This window comes from Macaca fascicularis, chromosome 7 (genome assembly GCF_037993035.2).
Source record: "Macaca fascicularis isolate 582-1 chromosome 7, T2T-MFA8v1.1".
NCBI classification, from domain to species: domain Eukaryota; kingdom Metazoa; phylum Chordata; class Mammalia; order Primates; family Cercopithecidae; genus Macaca; species Macaca fascicularis.
Genome location: NC_088381.1, coordinates 124,737,745 through 124,754,827, shown reverse-complemented (window position 1 = coordinate 124,754,827; position 17,083 = coordinate 124,737,745). Strand labels below are relative to the sequence as shown.

Sequence of the window (17,083 nt, the reverse complement as noted above, 5' to 3'; positions counted from 1 at the left end):
ATAGAGCTGATAAATGAGAGCTAGGTTTTCAGCCTGCCTGTGTCTCTCTAATCCAAAATATATGTGCTCTCCATTGTACTTCCTATGACTTAGGGAGACTGATTAGTGAAAGGGAAACTAGGAAATGCTTGATTATTTCCAGTCTTAATAATATTCTAGGAAACTAGGAAATGCTTGAGTATTTCCAGTCTTAATAATATTCAGTTCAAATTCCAGGAAGGGCAATGATTTTCAAACTTCTTCACTTTTCTGTTTTAACTTTTCTTTCTGCAAAAGAAAACCTGCCACAGACCAGAGAGGAGAAAGTTCTCCCAAATTGTGTCAATCTTTGCAGAAAATAAAGCAACTCTTTCACTTCTGCAGAACTGTCAAGTGGGATGTCCAAACCTGAGAAACAGCGATTTGGTTCTTTACTCTGCCCCTGAATAGAGTCAGAGCTTCAGGCTTCAGGGAGGGACAGTTGCCATCAAAAGTCGTCATGCCCGGGAGCAGATGTTGCTCGGAACTGAGAAGACGTTATGAACCAAGGTGACTTGACTCCAGAGTTACAACCCCACTAATGAGAAAGTGAGTCACTCCAATTCAGAAAGTTGGGGGCGGGGAGGGGGGTGGTGATGAGGATTGATGAGAAACTGAAGTGCATCCCTTGGGGACCAGCTGAGGAAGGGAGAGACAGGGAAAATGGGTAGGGAAAAGGAGGAAAAGAAGTTGGACAAAGAGAAACAAGTGCATGATGCTGTGAAAAACAGCACAGACTGTCAAAACTCAGGTTGCTACGTTGAACCAGCTTCTTGTATTTTCTTGGGCTTCCGGCATCCTGTTTGATCTGGACAGGTGGAAAATTCGTTTCCTACACAGTCTGTTAAACACTGGATGGGTTGCTGCTGCGCCATGTGAAAATGTTTGTGTCTAAAAATAATGTGCTTACATACAGAAATATTCTTGAAAATCTAAAATGGAATCAGACTTAATAATGAGTGTATTTCAGGTGAAAATATGTCTCCTCTCCTTTGGTAGCTCCGTGGGAAAAATGACCCCATGGATAGTTAGGCTGGCCCTTCAGGACCTTGGCCTCCATTGGCTTCCAGTTTCTCACTATTTCCTAGAACTGAGGTGGGAGTGTGCCTGTAAAATAATGTCAAATTAAAGGCAGTCTTCAAAATAGGTAAGGTTCATTATTCATTTTGAATTAGTGCTATCAGAGTGCCAGGTTTCACACATAAAGCCCAAAAGAGGTGTATTTTAATGTGATCAACCTATGATATAAAACTGTCACAACTGGTAGTAACATGAGCTGTATTTTAGTGACTTTCTGATTGTTTTAAAAAATGAAAAAATCTGCTAAGATATGCAACTTCCTTTGTCCTTATATAGGACTTTCTTCTTTTAACCATTGATATCTTGCTCAGCAAAAGTGAAAGAAACTCCAGATGTCTACTTTATTGATAAAAGTACCTGTAATTTGAGTGATTGAAGCCAATAGAGCTTCACAATTCAAATAGTTTGGAATTATAAAATGTCTGATATTTTTAGTGAACTATGAGTATCCCCTTATTTTTATAGGTAAAGGGAATTTGAACATCTCATCCTAATAAAATCCTAAGCACTACAGTCTATCTGCTCCATGTTAATCAGCAAAAAATTGTTGAGGTTGCTCAACTCAAGGAACAATTTTTAGAAAAGCTCAATCTCATGCAAGCTGATCCCTGAAAATAAGAACACCCACAATATTTCTGTTTGAGTTTGTGTTTGTTAGATTTTTTTTGCCTTCATATTATTTTCTTTCTGTGAGCCTGTGCCCTTGTCCCAAGAAGTCCCCTGAACTGGTAATTCCCTGATCTGTCTACTGATATGAACTGCATCCTTGTTTTTTAAGGTGGAGGGCGTTAAGTGATAATGTACCACTATTTTTAAAAAAAAAAAACCCAGACAGGTTTGTTTTTGTAACTGTCAGCAATGTTTGGCCTATTTTGAGAATGTAGGACAGGGTTAAGGATTAGTACCAGCATTCTCCTTTCTGTGTATCAGAGCTGCTTAACAGTAATTAATCAGGACATTAGGTTTTGTACTCTTGGTTCAGGTCATTTGCCTATGAGCTGCTCCAGCCTTTTACAAAGGAATACTGCATATGTTTCTGGGTACCTTTTTGAGAGAAGATTTAAATTGGCCAGATGAATAATACTTTGTTACAAGTGTTTTGCCCTAGGCAAAAAGGTTTTCTTCATATTATCATAGCCTGAAGCTGCAATCCCCAAGCTTGATGTGACTGGTGTTATACTGTCACATGGCAATGATGTAAGAACAGGCCTCTCTGTGTCAGGCAAATCTGGATTTAGGGGAATTATAGCAGATGTTGCAAAATGGCAACAGTTTAGCAAGTTCCTTTTATCCCACTGTTGGGAGGCAGGACTACTAAGTGTACCAGACAGAAAAGAATGTTTTCTTTGATCCCTTACACTCTAGGGTAGGGACTTCCCCAGTTAGAGAACATCGTTAATGATATAGTTATACAGTCACTGATGGATCAGAATACAGAATTAAGGCCTGGCTTTTTTTTTTTCTTTCTTTTCTTTTCCTTTTTTTTTTTTTTTTCTTTAGTATTTGTTTTGATTGAGCTTAATATTTATAGTCATTTACATTATAAGCTTCAGAAACCCTCTAAGGCTTTATTCTTAGTAAAGAAAGCTTTATTCAGTAGAAGAAACAGTAACAATAACAAAAACTAACCTCCACAAAAAAATATTTTAACTTTGGCAACCCGATCGACTCAAATCTATTATGTACACCTAAGTTACATGAATTCTAAGGAAGAGAAAACGGGAAATATAGCAGTTATTTTAATGTTCACATTCTAGTAAGTTTTAATGAGTATATTCAACCCTGTTTGATAACTAGGTGTGCTGCATTGTCACCGTTCACCCAAGTCTTAGTTTCTTAAAAGAAAAAGCTGTCTTCAAAAGCTTTAGATTCCTCTGATCAAGAATCTCTTCTATTCTATTCGGATAAAATTATTTCATATACATGATTAAGGTAAGTAGGTAGATGATAGTGATGGGGGACAAAAATGAACACAAAAGCCATTCCCTGATAGTAGAAGTGATGCCAGGTTTGAGTTATGGGAACTGTGTTTAGCTGTGGGTTACGTGCATTTGCAGGACTATCTCTGAATCTTTAGAACTTTCAGAACCGCACCAAATATCACTATAGAATGTTGCCTGTTGGATTTGATTACCTACTTGCAAAAGATGGCATGTACATGCAGAACAACAAGAAATAATTTTCCACTACGTAAAGATTTCCAATTATCATTAAAACATACATGCAATGAATTTGCTCTTTTTTATGCAAATGTTTATTGATCATTTCCATTGGAGCATTAGACAGTGAAATGCATGCAAACATTCAGACAATTTCTTTAAATGGCTTCTGTCTTTACAAAAAGTATTTTTTTAAAATTTAAGTTCTTTTATTTGCAAATTAAGATCACTGCTTAGAGCCCTGAAATAACTAGTGTATTAATTTTTCAGACAGCTTTTATTTAAATAAAAAAGAAAAAATGATAAACATAAGATGTATTTAAAGAGTATCGATGTAAGTAGCTATATTTTGTATATTTTTTGATAAGATCAGAGGTAAAAACAAACATAAAAGCAGGTTGAGACACGACTGTCAATAATGCTGCATCATTCCTTTTATCATCCATAGTTGTATTTCATTATCTCTGTGGATTTTACCTATTTTACCACTTTTGACCTGGAGAAAAGATTTGCTTATGCAGCACAAAGACGGAGAATCTGGAGGAAGATATTGGGTTTTGTCATTTGAATAATAGAAATTATATAAAAATGGACTATAGTTACAGTAATCGCTGTCCCTTTAATAAGATAAGCATATATTCTCAAAATAAATGCTAGAAATCCATGTAAAACTTACACTTTAATAATTTTGAAATCATATTTTATTTAAATATAAAACTTGGGATATCTGTCTTTACTGAGAGCTTTTAAAATGGAAGCTTCCTTAAAAGTGTTAGCTCTAACTTTGAATTTAAGATTACTTGGTAAAATGTACACATTTATTGGACAATACTCATCTAAACCCCTGAATGAATCCTTTCCTATGATTTAAATTAACCTCTTAATGACCCAAAGGCAGATCAGTAACACATTTTATACTTGGCTACAAAGACAACCCTAATGATTGGGTTAAGCATTGCACTACATATGTTGGGTTTTCTGCAGACATTAGAAGAAGGAAAACTGAAAGTGGCTTTATAAAACCTGCTGTGTTTAAGAACTGACAGACTGTTAAAAATATTTTCAATAAAAGGTTTTTTTTTCTTCTCTTTTTTTCTGGAAATGTCTACTCCACATATCTCAAAAAACAGAAAATGCCTATCTTTTTAAGAAATCCCATTACAACTCTTAAACATCCTGGCATCAGACAGTAATTCCCACACATACGAAGCTCAATCTAAGAACAATTTGGAAGAGGTTGCAACATGGTAGTAGCATCTGTTGTTTCACTGTTCAGTAATTCACAGTTAGCAAAGTAGGAAATGCAAACAATCCTTTTTCATATTTGCATACTTGGAATTTGGCTTTTTGATTCATGATTGTTCCGATTAGCTTTGAAAATTCACGTTTCTGTCTAGTTGCATGTTTTGCTTGAGTGAGCTCAAATTATGCTCTTGACTCAAATATTATTACAAGTGTAAATACTTTGGAGATGTAAGTGTCTGCCACTGATTTGGGGGGTATTTGTTTTATTGATTTTCATCTGGCGAGTTTAAAATATGAGCAAACTTTTCATGGAGGGTTTGGGACATTTGTTTGAACACTCCTGGAGTAATTGGAAATGCAACAATTGTTTAAAAAGTGGCATTGTCCATGAAAAGATTTAGTGAGGGATGAAGAAATTTCTTGAACCTAAAGACCTAATCTGGTGATCCAATTCTCCCCACTGTGTCCATTCCTGTGAAACTCCATTTACTTGCCCCTATCGTCACTAGCTCCCCGCATCCTACCTAGCCAATCCTCTAGGTTTCCCACATTGTCTCCTCTTTTGTCTTTTCAGTCTAAACAGAAGAACAACAGATAGGGTTCTGAAGGGCAGGGAGCATCAGGAGCTGCAGGAGAATGGCTGAGATGAGGGTCAGAGTCCTGCCCCTACTGCCAACAGTTACTAGGGTTTGTGCTGCCCGGCTGAACAGTGTTCAAAGGCTTTGCTGGGCTTTGTTCCACTGTGTAGGGATTAGGCCTGGCGGTCTGAGAATTTGCCTTCTAATTAAAAAGGATAAAAGATAGAAGTAGCATTAGACTAAAACAGAGCAGTGATACTTCACAGGCTGATTTTTTTTTAAAGTCACAAGACAACACTAAAAGTTGTCAGGATATTTTATTTCTTTAGGATTGTGCTCAAATTAAGAGAAAACTTTGCAAACTCTTCCCGGCTGTTGTGCATGGCACATGGAAGCCTAATTGCATCTAAAATATCTGCTGTTTACAGTGAGACTGTTTTGGTGGGGGATTTGCAGTCAGCATTGGAGAATGAAGGCTGCTTCCAGAGCCACCTTCCTCTTTTTCAAATGCTGGCAAGAAATTAATTCTACCAAAAGTGATTTCTGCTTTTCACTCCACCCCAGTGTGCCTGGCTCTCAAGCTTTCCAATGCCTACTCTACCTATTCTCTTTTCAGGGATCAATCATTCCTTTCATCTCCTTGCAGCTGTATACACTATCTTAACCAGGTGTGAAATGCAATTAAGAAATAATTCTGACCTCACAGTCTTTTTTTCTTAATAGCAATCTGATGGAGGGCAATTTTTTAATCTTTCACATCATCACGGTGGACAGTAAATGCAATTCTGTGCCTACATTTTGTTAAGAAAGGAGCCATCTACAGATCCAGGGGAAGACTGGCAGCATCCAAACAGATGATGCACCATCTTAAAACACGATTGCCTGCCATCCAGTGTGGCTCTTTTTGTCGTGTATAAAGAGCTATATGCTTTCAGGAGAAGCACAACTCACACTTGTTGAATTAAACAAGAGGCCCGGGGTGTTTTGCCAAGTACTCCAGAGACTGGTTCTACTCTCACACAGGAAGAAATTTGAGGTGAGAATTTCTGTTAGAAATGCTGATGAGATTATATACATTAGTGGAGGTGGGGTTTTTTGTTTTGTTTTGTTTTGTTTTGTTTTTGAGGGAGAAAAGGGAGGAAAGAGTTTTGTGGAGGACTTCAGAGCTTTCAAAGCCACTGAGCTCAGATTGCATACAAGTATAAAGGAATGCTCTCTCGCTCCCACAAAGCTCATGTTACGTCATGAAGCTAAAGGACTGAATTTCTTATTTTCCACTTTTCTTATTTTTGTTTTCAATTTGCCCAGCGTAAACAAGTAACGCTCCCTTAGTAAAGGAATTTTTTTTTAAAGTATGAGATTATAATGGGACTAATCTGTGTATTTCAGGACACACATAAGCACGTTACTGTTCACTTTTTAGAAAAATCCATAATGTTTTCAGCTTTATTTTATTCACTTGAGCTAGTTACCAGTTGACTATATTGGGCAAACATGGAAATGCGGAAATCTTCGGAAGAGCACAGAGCCATCTCACTATTTAGTGCATAAATTTTGGGGCAAAGTCTGTGAATATTGTTTTCATCGGAAGACAATGTTCAGTATTTCTAATTTTTTAAACTTTAGCTTTTTAAAAATTATAATGCCTGGCTGGAATTAGTACATCAGTGGCTGTATTTTTTAAGTGTCTGAATTATATTAGGCAACTATACTAAATATTTACGAAACAATACTTGTGAAATAATCCATATTGATTTCCATCATAAGCTTTGTGTAAAAGAATAAAAAGGTTCTCTCCAGTTCTGAGTTCAGGGACAGCCATGGTAATTTATGTTAAGTTTCAGTCCCTTCTTTTATTTTTGTCTTTTTGAGATGACCATTCCCCCTGCTGATTTTCCAAATGTAGCAAAGCTGGATCTACTAGTTCCACTCTAAAGAAAACAAAGATAATAATCTGATTTAGACATTGAAGAACATCAGTATGAATGACAACAGTAGTAGGGAACAGTGAGTCAACATTTCTCTCTTTCCAGTTCAGCTTCTCTTTAGCATTTAAAATATGTCAGCCAGTAGTACAAAGCCAAACCATTAAAAGAATGTAATTCACAATATTTTGGCTTCTATTTTTCACCAGCTTCTGAGTAATATATTGTACAAGAAAGGGGCCTTTGTTGTGTTTATAATACATGTATAACCTGGTGGGAAGCCGAATAAAAAATGTATATTATTTGCATAACTTGAACTAAAGAACCTAATGCATTATTGGGTCTTGAATGTCTTAAATTTAAGTGAGCTGGCTTAAGAGTAATATTACTCTATTACTGTTCTGTAATTCATATAATGAAATCATACAGCTAAAAAAAATTTAAGGTTTTAACAATGATAAGTGGAACCTGATTTTTGAACTCCTTTTTAATGAAAACAGTAATTTATAAACTGGCACATATGTGCCCTTTTTTGTTTGCTGACAATAAAAGTCTGTTGCATTTGTATCCTTTCATCTGCTCTCCCCTCTGTGCATGTAAGAGAAGCCAATTTAGCCTAATGGATGTTACAGGAATGCTAGGCACCAAGGACAAACAGCCTCATGGAAAATCAAGGGATCCGCTTCCCAGACAAGACCATTGGAATGCCTGGAGCTCCATGCAATTTTCTGTGTCCTGACAACCTCCCCAACCTGAGTTTCCTTCAAGCCCACCATCTGAGCTGTCTGAGCAAGTTGAGCTAGGCTGAAGCTCCAATGCTCTCACACTTTGTATTGTATATAGAACAAGAATAGACAAACTTCCCCTCATGTGGGTGGTACTAGTCATCTTTAAGTCTTATGGGTGAGGGATGTTTTCCTTTAGTAGAAACATAAACACATAGCAATGCTCCTTTCCCTACTCAGGAGATGTGCATTCACTTTTAAAATAGCTGTTGTTATTTAGTATTCATATGTGTAGAATAGGCTCTTAAATGCTTCTAATAACAGTATCATAGAAGTTCACATTGCCTGCCTAGCTGAGTATCCTAACTTACAGCTAAAGAGAGATTATTCTCTAGCTCTATTTGGAAATAAAGGATGTGGTGTATGACCAGATGTTGGAGGCCTCCCTTCTTGTAATATCAAATAAGTATAATTATAATATATGTAGGGCTGGGCACAGTGGATCAAATAAGTATAATTATAATATATGTTAACTATTTACAATCACTAAAATATTTCTTGGAAAGACTAGGAATGACTAACTTAGTAAACTAATAGAATGAAAAATAAAAGTGGTCAAATAAAAGTGGCCAAATGTATAGAAGCAAGGAGAAATTGCCTGAAATAAGATATTACACATTGAAATATTTATGGTATCTATTATCAAATAAATGCAAATGTCAAATACAAACTACATTATCTTTTATTAATGACTTTAAGTATATATTATAAAAATGTTAAACCACTCATATGGAGCCAATAAAAAGTTTTCTACCTAGTGTAGTTTTTTCTACAGTTGATGGAGTGTATCTCCTTCCTGAGAATGTGATGTGAAGGCATAATTGTAATAAATTGTTAACTCTGTAATCTAAAAAACTGTACTGAGAATGTAATATCTAACTGTTTTTAATCTTCCTTTTAAAAAGCAAAGTCTGAAACATATCAGCTCAGTTGCAATCATCCTTTGAAAAGATTAAAACCATCAACCTGGTTCTACAAATGGCAACCTAAAGATCCTTCTGCTTTTTGTTTCTGGAAGGAGAGGGGTGGGGGAAGGGAGAATTTGGAGAGGAGGTGTTGGCTTGAAAATAGGCTTGGACGAGTTGCAAGCTCTGAAAACAGATTTCTTTATCTGCAAGCCAGGTTGGAGCGCATCCCCAGCTTGCTATTCTGAGCCACCTCGTCCAGTTAAGAAGACTGCCATCTCTAGGATGGCGTATGAGCTGGACACTTTTTCACTTCCATGGCTCTGAACTTTTTTCTGTCTTAGGTCTCCTAAGCAGGAAAATTCCAGTTTTGCCAATCTGTGTTCTTGGTGATACGGACTACCATCTACCTGTGTGGCACTGGGATCGCAAAAGTCCTTTCATTGGCAATACGATCTGGATTGGGACCAAGGTCATAAGGTAAATAGCCAGTGCTTTATCCTCTCAGCCAAGCCCTTGATAAGGGGTGCTCTTTGATGTTGAGAATGACAGTTGGCTTTTTCAGAACTAATATCCAAAACAGTAATACATAATGCATTTGTTTCTATCTTACAGCTGCTGATACATGGTTGAAGGTTAATTTAAAGATTATTTAATGACAAGAGCTACTTTAAATCAATCAAATGCTTCACAAAACAAAAATTATCCTCTACTAATTAAAAAAAAATTCTAAGTAAATACACCTACAACTTTCAACATCTTACCAATTCATTATATTTCTTCTTCTAATTCAAGCCGGTCGCTGACTGGGTTGAATCCTTCTTACTGATGATGGCTTTCTCTCCATGGCTGCATTATGGTTCAATTATTTACAGCACACAGTGCCCCTTGTACAAGGCATAAAGACTTCTACTGATGCAGAGAATGATTCTATCTACTATATTGGTAATAAGTGACTTCCACCCTGATGCCTAATTGTGACGGAAGAAAATCTCCATTTCTTCACATCCTTTGGTTCTGAAGATCCTGTCTCTTCTCTGCTTAACGGAACCACATGAACATAGAGCACATAATGTGTTTGCTTTTTCACAGGCCTGTGTCAGATGCTTTATCAGGGCGAGTACTACGCACATCACCCATGGATTTTGCAGTTTTTCCTTGATACATTTATTGCTTCATCTGGGCAGCCTGCTAACCTGATCCTTTACCATTTCTCCTGTGACACCTAGTTTTGTTGAAGCTAACCCTGACTAGATTTCAGAAGATGTTAGGAAGAGAACTAACATAAAAATGTGGGTGAAGGAACAAAAAAAAAAAATAGAGATCTGAAGGCTGAAGTTCACAGTAAGTGATAGGTTACATCAACTCAGATGCCAGATACATACCAAAATCTGGGGCTGAAAAACATCTACTCTCCTTTTATAAAAAGAGGCTACACCACATTATTTAACTATCTTCCAATTTTTTTATTACTGAAAAAAAATGCTGTGGCACTTTGGGAGGCCGAGGCAGGCGGATCAGCTGAGGTTGGGAGTTCGAGACCAGTCTGGCCAACACGGTAAAATCTCCATCTCTACTAAAAATACAAAAATTAGCCAGACACGGTGGCACACACCTATAATCCCAGCCATTCTGGAGGCTGAGGCATGAGAATCGCTTGAACCTGGGAAGCAAAGGTTGCAGTGAGCCAAGATTGTGCCACTGCACTACAGCCTGGGCGACAGAACGAGACTCTGTTTAAAAAAAAAAAAAAAAGGCCGGGCGCGGTGGCTCAAGCCTGTAATCCCAGCACTTTGGGAGGCCGAGACGGGTGGATCACGAGGTCAGGAGATCGAGACCATCCTGGCTAACACGGTGAAACCCCGTCTCTACTAAAAAATACAAAAAACTAGCCGGGCGAGATGGCAGGCGCCTGTAGTCCCAGCTACTCGGGAGGATGAGGCAGGAGAATGGCGTAAACCCCGGAGGCGGAGCTTGCAGTGAGCTGAGATCCGGCCACTGCACTCCAGCCCGGGCGACACAGCGAGACTCCGGCTCAAAAAAAAAAAAAAAAAAAAAAAAAAAGCTGTGAAAATATCTTGGGTTAAAAAAACTATTTTCCTGGATATAGGGAGTACAAGTGCAGTTTTGTTGCATGGATATGTTGCATAGGTGAAGTCTTAGCTTCTAGTATAATCGTCACCTGAATAGTATACATTGTACCCATTAGGTAATTTCCCATCCCTCTCTCCCCTCCCACTCTCTGACTTTTCCGAGTCTTCGGTATCTATTATCCCACTCTCTATGTCCATGGGTACACATTATTTAGCTCCCACTTGTAAGTGAGAACATGTGGTATTTGTTTCTGAGTTATTTCACTCCATATAATGGCCTCCAGTTCCACTGAAATTTCTGCAAGACACAATTTCATTATTTTATATGGCTACATAGTATTCTGTGGTATACATACCACAAAAAATACCTTAGGCTTTACTGGCCTCTGTAAGTACAATGTGCTCTTAATCTACTCTCTTCCTAGGTTGACAGTAACAGAACTAGTCACAACAATAACTAGCCTCTATAAATGCTTGCTGTGTACCAACTCATTTAACCCTCACATCGTCCCCATTTTACCAAGCAGAAAACTGAGGCACATAGAAGTTATGTATCTTGTTCAAGGTCACACAGCTGGACCTGGAGCAGCTAAGACCTGAACCTAGTAGTGGGCTTGAAAGCCTGCCCTTTTAACCACTATGCGATGAGCAACCAAACACCATCTCATGGAAAAGAGTGTTATAGAATGACACAACCTATGTTTTTATTAAACATGAATGTTTAAAAGCAGATTGCCTGGGTTCAAGTCTTTCACTAGTTATATGATGTGAGGCAACTTAACCTTTCTGTGACAGTTTTCTCATCGGAAAAATGTGAACCATCATAGTACCTCTCTCAAAGTAGTATTGGTAGGATTAGGTGTAAAACTCTTAGAAGACCACCTGGTTCAACATGGTCAACATTTAGTAAGTGTCTTCTTTTCATTTGTGAATGTCAAGTATCCTAGGCTGATTTTCTTAAACTTGATCCATGTACTTTTCTATGGCATTGATGCATCACTCAGTTCACTCTGCCAGAATATACGTATGTTGTCACCAGATAGCCCAGTGAACAAATAGTCCTTCTCACAATCCAAAAGATTGCAGTTGCCAGGGTCTCCCTTCCTTTATCAGAGCTCTCAATCAAAATGCTCTGTGTGCATGTCTGTGTGTGCATGTGTGTGTGTGTGTGTGTGTGTGTGTGTGTGTGTGTTTGTAACTCTAGGGAGGGAATAATGCTTGGGTTTAATAAAGTATTGATTATAACTTAGTATACTTTTAAAATCAAAGTGCAAAACTCAAAAGCATTTTAAAATAAGCTCAGAAATAAAATGGAAGTGTACTATCAACATCACTAAATACAAAATCAAACTCTCACAACTTATAAATTGGAACATTCAATAATTTGTAAAAGTGCTTAGCACTGGCATACACAGCCAAATGTGATACCTGCATATATTCTCTGGACTTGACTATGTGTTTCTGACTGTGATGTTAATGGCTCCTCTGAAGAGGTTAAAAGCATATTGAGAGCAACAATCGATGCAACTGTATTTATATGTAATAATTTGCTCAAATATTAGAATACACCTTAATCAGAAATGCACTCCTCAGACTACAAGATAAAGGACACATCACATTGATAAATATTGCTGGTTGTCTTTGATTTTAACCTAACGACAATGATTTTTTTAGCAAGTACATGTACAGATTGTATTATTAATAATATTCCAATGCCAAATTCTGATAAATCAAAATGTATTCATAAAAATCCTTACAGAAATTTGAGCAAAATTTTCAGAAATTCTTAGCCTAAATCACCACTTATTTAAGCTGGCCACATTTTTATTTCAATGATTTTTGGCCACGTTGAAGTCATGACCGGTTTCCCTGGGAAGTCAACAGAAGTTTGGCAGGTGCGTGAGCTCTGCAGGGCAGAGAGCAAGAGGAGAGGTGAGCTCAGAAGGTAATTGTAAAATTTGGACACCTTTCTGCAGCTTTAATGACTCAAACCTAAAATAGTACTCAGGGAAAGACAGAGTTCGAAAGAATTTTGAATTGGAAGCTGGCCACTTTGGTTGTTTTCTTCTGATCTAGAAACACTGGGGGAGGGGTGGTTCTTCTAGTGAAGTAAACAGGAATTTGTACATAAAACAGGGCTCACGTAAGAGTGAGGGGATGTCCCACCAATGACCAGATGACTCACTAACATCCAGATTTCTACGGTGGAGTTCCCTGGCCTTTACATAGCAGTGGGCAAGTCCATGAGAAACAATCTGACAGGTGGACTAAGGAAAAATGGAAGCATGAGGTGGATTTTCTTTTCTTTGTATCTCTTTGTTTTGATCATACTGCTCTTTATCAAAATGCCTCTCTCCAATTTCCTCAGCCCAGCAGCTTGAATATTTGCATGAAGTAGGCACATATCACTACATATGAACCATGAAATGTATTTGAAAATAAATGTTTTAATTAAAATTGACATTTCTGAGCCTACTGCTGAGGGCAGCTGCTTTTTCTCTTAAATTGCTTTGTCTGTCTCCATAGGAGCCCAATAGAAAAGCAGTTTCCATCCCATTTTAATACTAATTTAATATCAAAAGAACAGTAATGCTATGTATATACAAATTTTCTTCTTTGGGTTGTTAAACCAGTTCTGAAAGACTACAAATGGGTTTTGTACTCTTCTGAAGCATTTGTCTACTTTGCCTATTTTTCCAAATCCCTGCATTTAACAAAATGGCTGTCCAAGACTGGTGAAGTGGAAACCCTCTGGGGGCTTATGGAGAGAGGGAGTCAGGGAACAGACACTGAGACCTGCTCTTACTACTGTCCCCTCCGTGTTGCTGGGGCTGGTATGGTGGGGGAGGTACAGAGTGAGAGGTAGCTGTGTGTCATCAACTGCACTTACAAAAACGTAGTGCAAGACATTTTGGGAACCACCACAGCTAACATGGATTGAGTACTTACTATGTAGTAGGCATCACTTATATAAATACAGCAGTATTTCAGTTCCCATGAAGCTTACATTCCATGGGAGGAGGTAGATAATACATGAAATAAGTTATGTAGTACATTAGCATGTGAGAACTCTTCTGGTAAAATAGCATAGAAGGAATTCAGGAGAGAGAGTGTGTGCTATTCAGAAAAGGGTGGTGACATTTGAATGAAGGCTCAAAGGAGATGGAAGTAAGACATGCTGATATCTTGGAGAAGAGTGCTCCAGGCAGAAGGAAAGTGAGCACGAAGGCCCTGAGGCAGGAGTGTCTGTAGTGAGTTTGAGAAGGTAGCAAGGAGCCTGGAGTGGCTGGAGCAAGGTGAACAGAGGGAGATGGGCTCAGGGAGGTAAGGTGCGGTGGGCCATGGGACTTTGGCTTTACCTGAGCCATTGGAGAGTTTTTATCAGTGGCCTGACATGATATGACTTATTTTTTAGTTTAGTTTTGTTGTTGATGATGTTGTTGTTGTTGTTTTTGAGAGAGAGTCTCACTGTCACCCAGGCTGGAGTGCAGTGGCACGATTTTGGCTCACTGCAACCTCCACCTCCTACGTTCAAGCATTTCTTGTGCCTCAGCCTCCCAAGTAGCTGGGATTACAGGCACCTGCCAGCACGCCCAGCTAATTTTTGTATTTTTATTAGAGATGGGGTTTCACTATGTTGGCCAGGCTGGTCTTAAACTCCTGGCATCAAGTGATCCGCCCATCTCAACCTCTCAAAGTGCTGGGATTACAGGCATGAGCCACTGCGCCTGACCCTAGTTTAGTTTAGCTTTTAGTTTTTTTGTTTTGTTTTTGTTTGAGACAGGGTCTGGCTCTGTTGCCTAGGCTGGAGTGTAGTGGTGCAATCTCAGCTCACTGTAGCCTCTGCCTCCTGGGCTCAAGTGATTCTCCTGCCTTAGCCTCCCAGGCTGCTGGGACTACAGGCTCACACCACCATGCCTGGCTAATTTTTTGTATTTTCTGTAGAGGTGGGGTCTTTCCATGTTGCCCAGGCTGGTCTTGAACTCCTGGCCTCAAGTGATCCACCTGCCTTAGCCTCCCAAAGTGCTGGGATTACAGGCATGAGCCACCGTGCCCTGCTGACTTATTTTTTAAAAGGATAACTCTGGCTGCTGTTTGAAGAACGGATAGTAGGTCTTTCCAAACATACACATGTATTACTAAACTTCACAATTCTCTAACAGGTATTATTATTATCTGCATTTTATAGATGAGTTACTAAGCCACAAAGAAGTTGAGTGACTTGTTCACAGTTACACCTAGGAAGCAGAGGAGGTGGGTTTTCAAACTCAAGCTTCCTGGCCAGAAGCCCTGGTTCCTAACCGCTGTGCTCTCCTGCCTCTCTGCAAATAGAATCAAAAGTGATACATGCTGACTCAGAAGGGACTTGCTTTTAACTGGACAGCTAAACAAATGCATGTCAAGACGCAACTTCACATTGCACTAAGTGTATATTAAATATGCCATAAACCTCCACACTTTAGTTACCACCTACAAGCCAATAACATAAGACTCTTTCTCACTGAGTCTCCTAAATTCAACTGTCTAGAGTTCAGTAAGCTCAACACACTTGATCCAGAGCTTATTATGTGCCAGGGTCTATATGAAAGAGTTGTATAATCTTTGCCCTTAAGGAATTTATATTCTAGATCACAGGGGAGCAGACACAGAAGATTGCTCAGTGTAGCATGTCTCCCAACCATTTTCACCTGAATGTCTGTGGACACTTCATAGCATCAGGTCCCAAATCAGTGAATCTCTCTACCCTCCTGCCCCTGTCCAGATCCTCCCTCCTGTATTTTGTATGTTGATGATGATACTTCTGAAAACTCAGTTGTCCAAACCAAAATTCCTGGATTCAGCCTTGATATCCCCTCTCATTCCCCACCTCCTCTGGCCAGGATTCCTAAGGGCTTTAAGGAGGACCAGCCTCCTCTTCCTCCCCTTCTTCCCCTTCCCCACTTGCAGGCCACAACCAGCTTTAACTTAGCACAAACATTTTCTGTAAAGGGACAGATGATAAATGCAGTAAGTTCTCACTTTACATCATTGATAAGTTCTTGGAAACTGCAACCACTTTACCATGGGCTAATTGATATAAACAAGAGTTAAGTTTCTACAGCATATTTCCAGTCACAAAAACATCCCAAAACTCTTTTTTTTTCTTTTTTTTGAGTTGGAGTCTCGCTCTGTCACCCAGGATGGAGTGCCGTGATGCAATCTCAGTTCACTGCAACCTCTGCCTCTGAGGTTCAAGTGATTCTCCTGCCTCATCCTCCTGAGTAGCTAAAATTACAGACAGGAAGCACTACGCCTGGTTAATTTTTTGTATGTTTCATAGAGATGGATTTTCACCATGTTGGCCAGGCTGGTCTCGAACTCCTCAAGTGATCCACCAGCCTTGGCCTCCCAAAGGATTGGGATTACAGGCGTGAGCCACTGCGCCGGCCTAAAACACTTTTAATACTAAATACTGAAATAAATGTGAGTTATACATAGATTTAAGAAAGATTAATAACAGCAAATAAAATAATTATTTACCCATTTATTCCAGTTTAGGGTGGCAGGTGGTGGGAGCCTCTCCCAGCAACTCAGGGTGCAAGGCAGGAACCAGCCCTGAACAGGGCACCATCCCACTGCAGGACGCACTCACACACACTCACTCAGACTGGGACCATTTAGACACGCCAGTTCACCCACCATGCACATCCTTGGGACATGAGAGGAAATGAGAGTACCCAGGGAGAATCCATGCAGACTGGGGAGAACGTGCAAACTCCACACAGACAATGGCCCTGGCTAGAATTGATTTTTTTTCTCATCAACATTATAACAAAACAACATTGAACAAACAATGTTTGTCCTTCTGTATTTTAGGCTTTGCAGGCCACATATTCTGTCTTATTCTGCTGCATATTTTTCTTTGCTTTTTTTGTTTGTTTTACAGCCTTTTAAAATTGTAAAACCTATTATTGAGTCCTAGGCTGGATGGTCATTAGATAACAACAACAGCCGCCAAATAGGTATACTTACTTCCAAAGTGTTCACCTATGCTGTCCCTCCACTCTGACCTCCCCCACTCATCTGTCAATATTAGACATCTTAAAGTCCCAAGACTCCAGTTGCTTACTTTTCATTTAAATCACTGTAAAAGATGCTCTTATCCCTCTCTACCTTTAAAATTTTCAATGTGCCCCCTATTGTTTACAGAATAAAATGTAGACTCCTCATGTATACAAAAGGGCCTTCCACCCCCAGGGTTCCCCATCACTCCATCCTTCACACACCATGTGGAAGCCCCCAAAATGTACCATTC

At 39.0% G+C, this 17,083-nt stretch overlaps 2 long non-coding RNA genes across 5 annotated transcripts in view; one reads left to right on the top strand and one right to left on the bottom strand.

Annotated features, from left to right (window-relative positions):
* The window catches only part of LOC135971986 (uncharacterized), a 225,809-nt gene that overhangs the window by 133,626 nt on the left and 75,100 nt on the right, over window positions 1-17,083 (bottom strand). The window lies entirely within an intron of this gene.
* On the top strand, window positions 852-11,518 carry LOC123574533 (uncharacterized). 2 transcript variants are annotated; one of them, XR_010588488.1, is made up of 3 exons: window positions 852-3,030; window positions 9,040-9,175; window positions 9,311-11,518. It is a non-coding gene; the product is annotated as an uncharacterized lncRNA (long non-coding RNA). The 2 variants fall into 2 exon arrangements; XR_006699559.2 differs by lacking the exon at window positions 852-3,030 and adding an exon at window positions 5,340-6,116.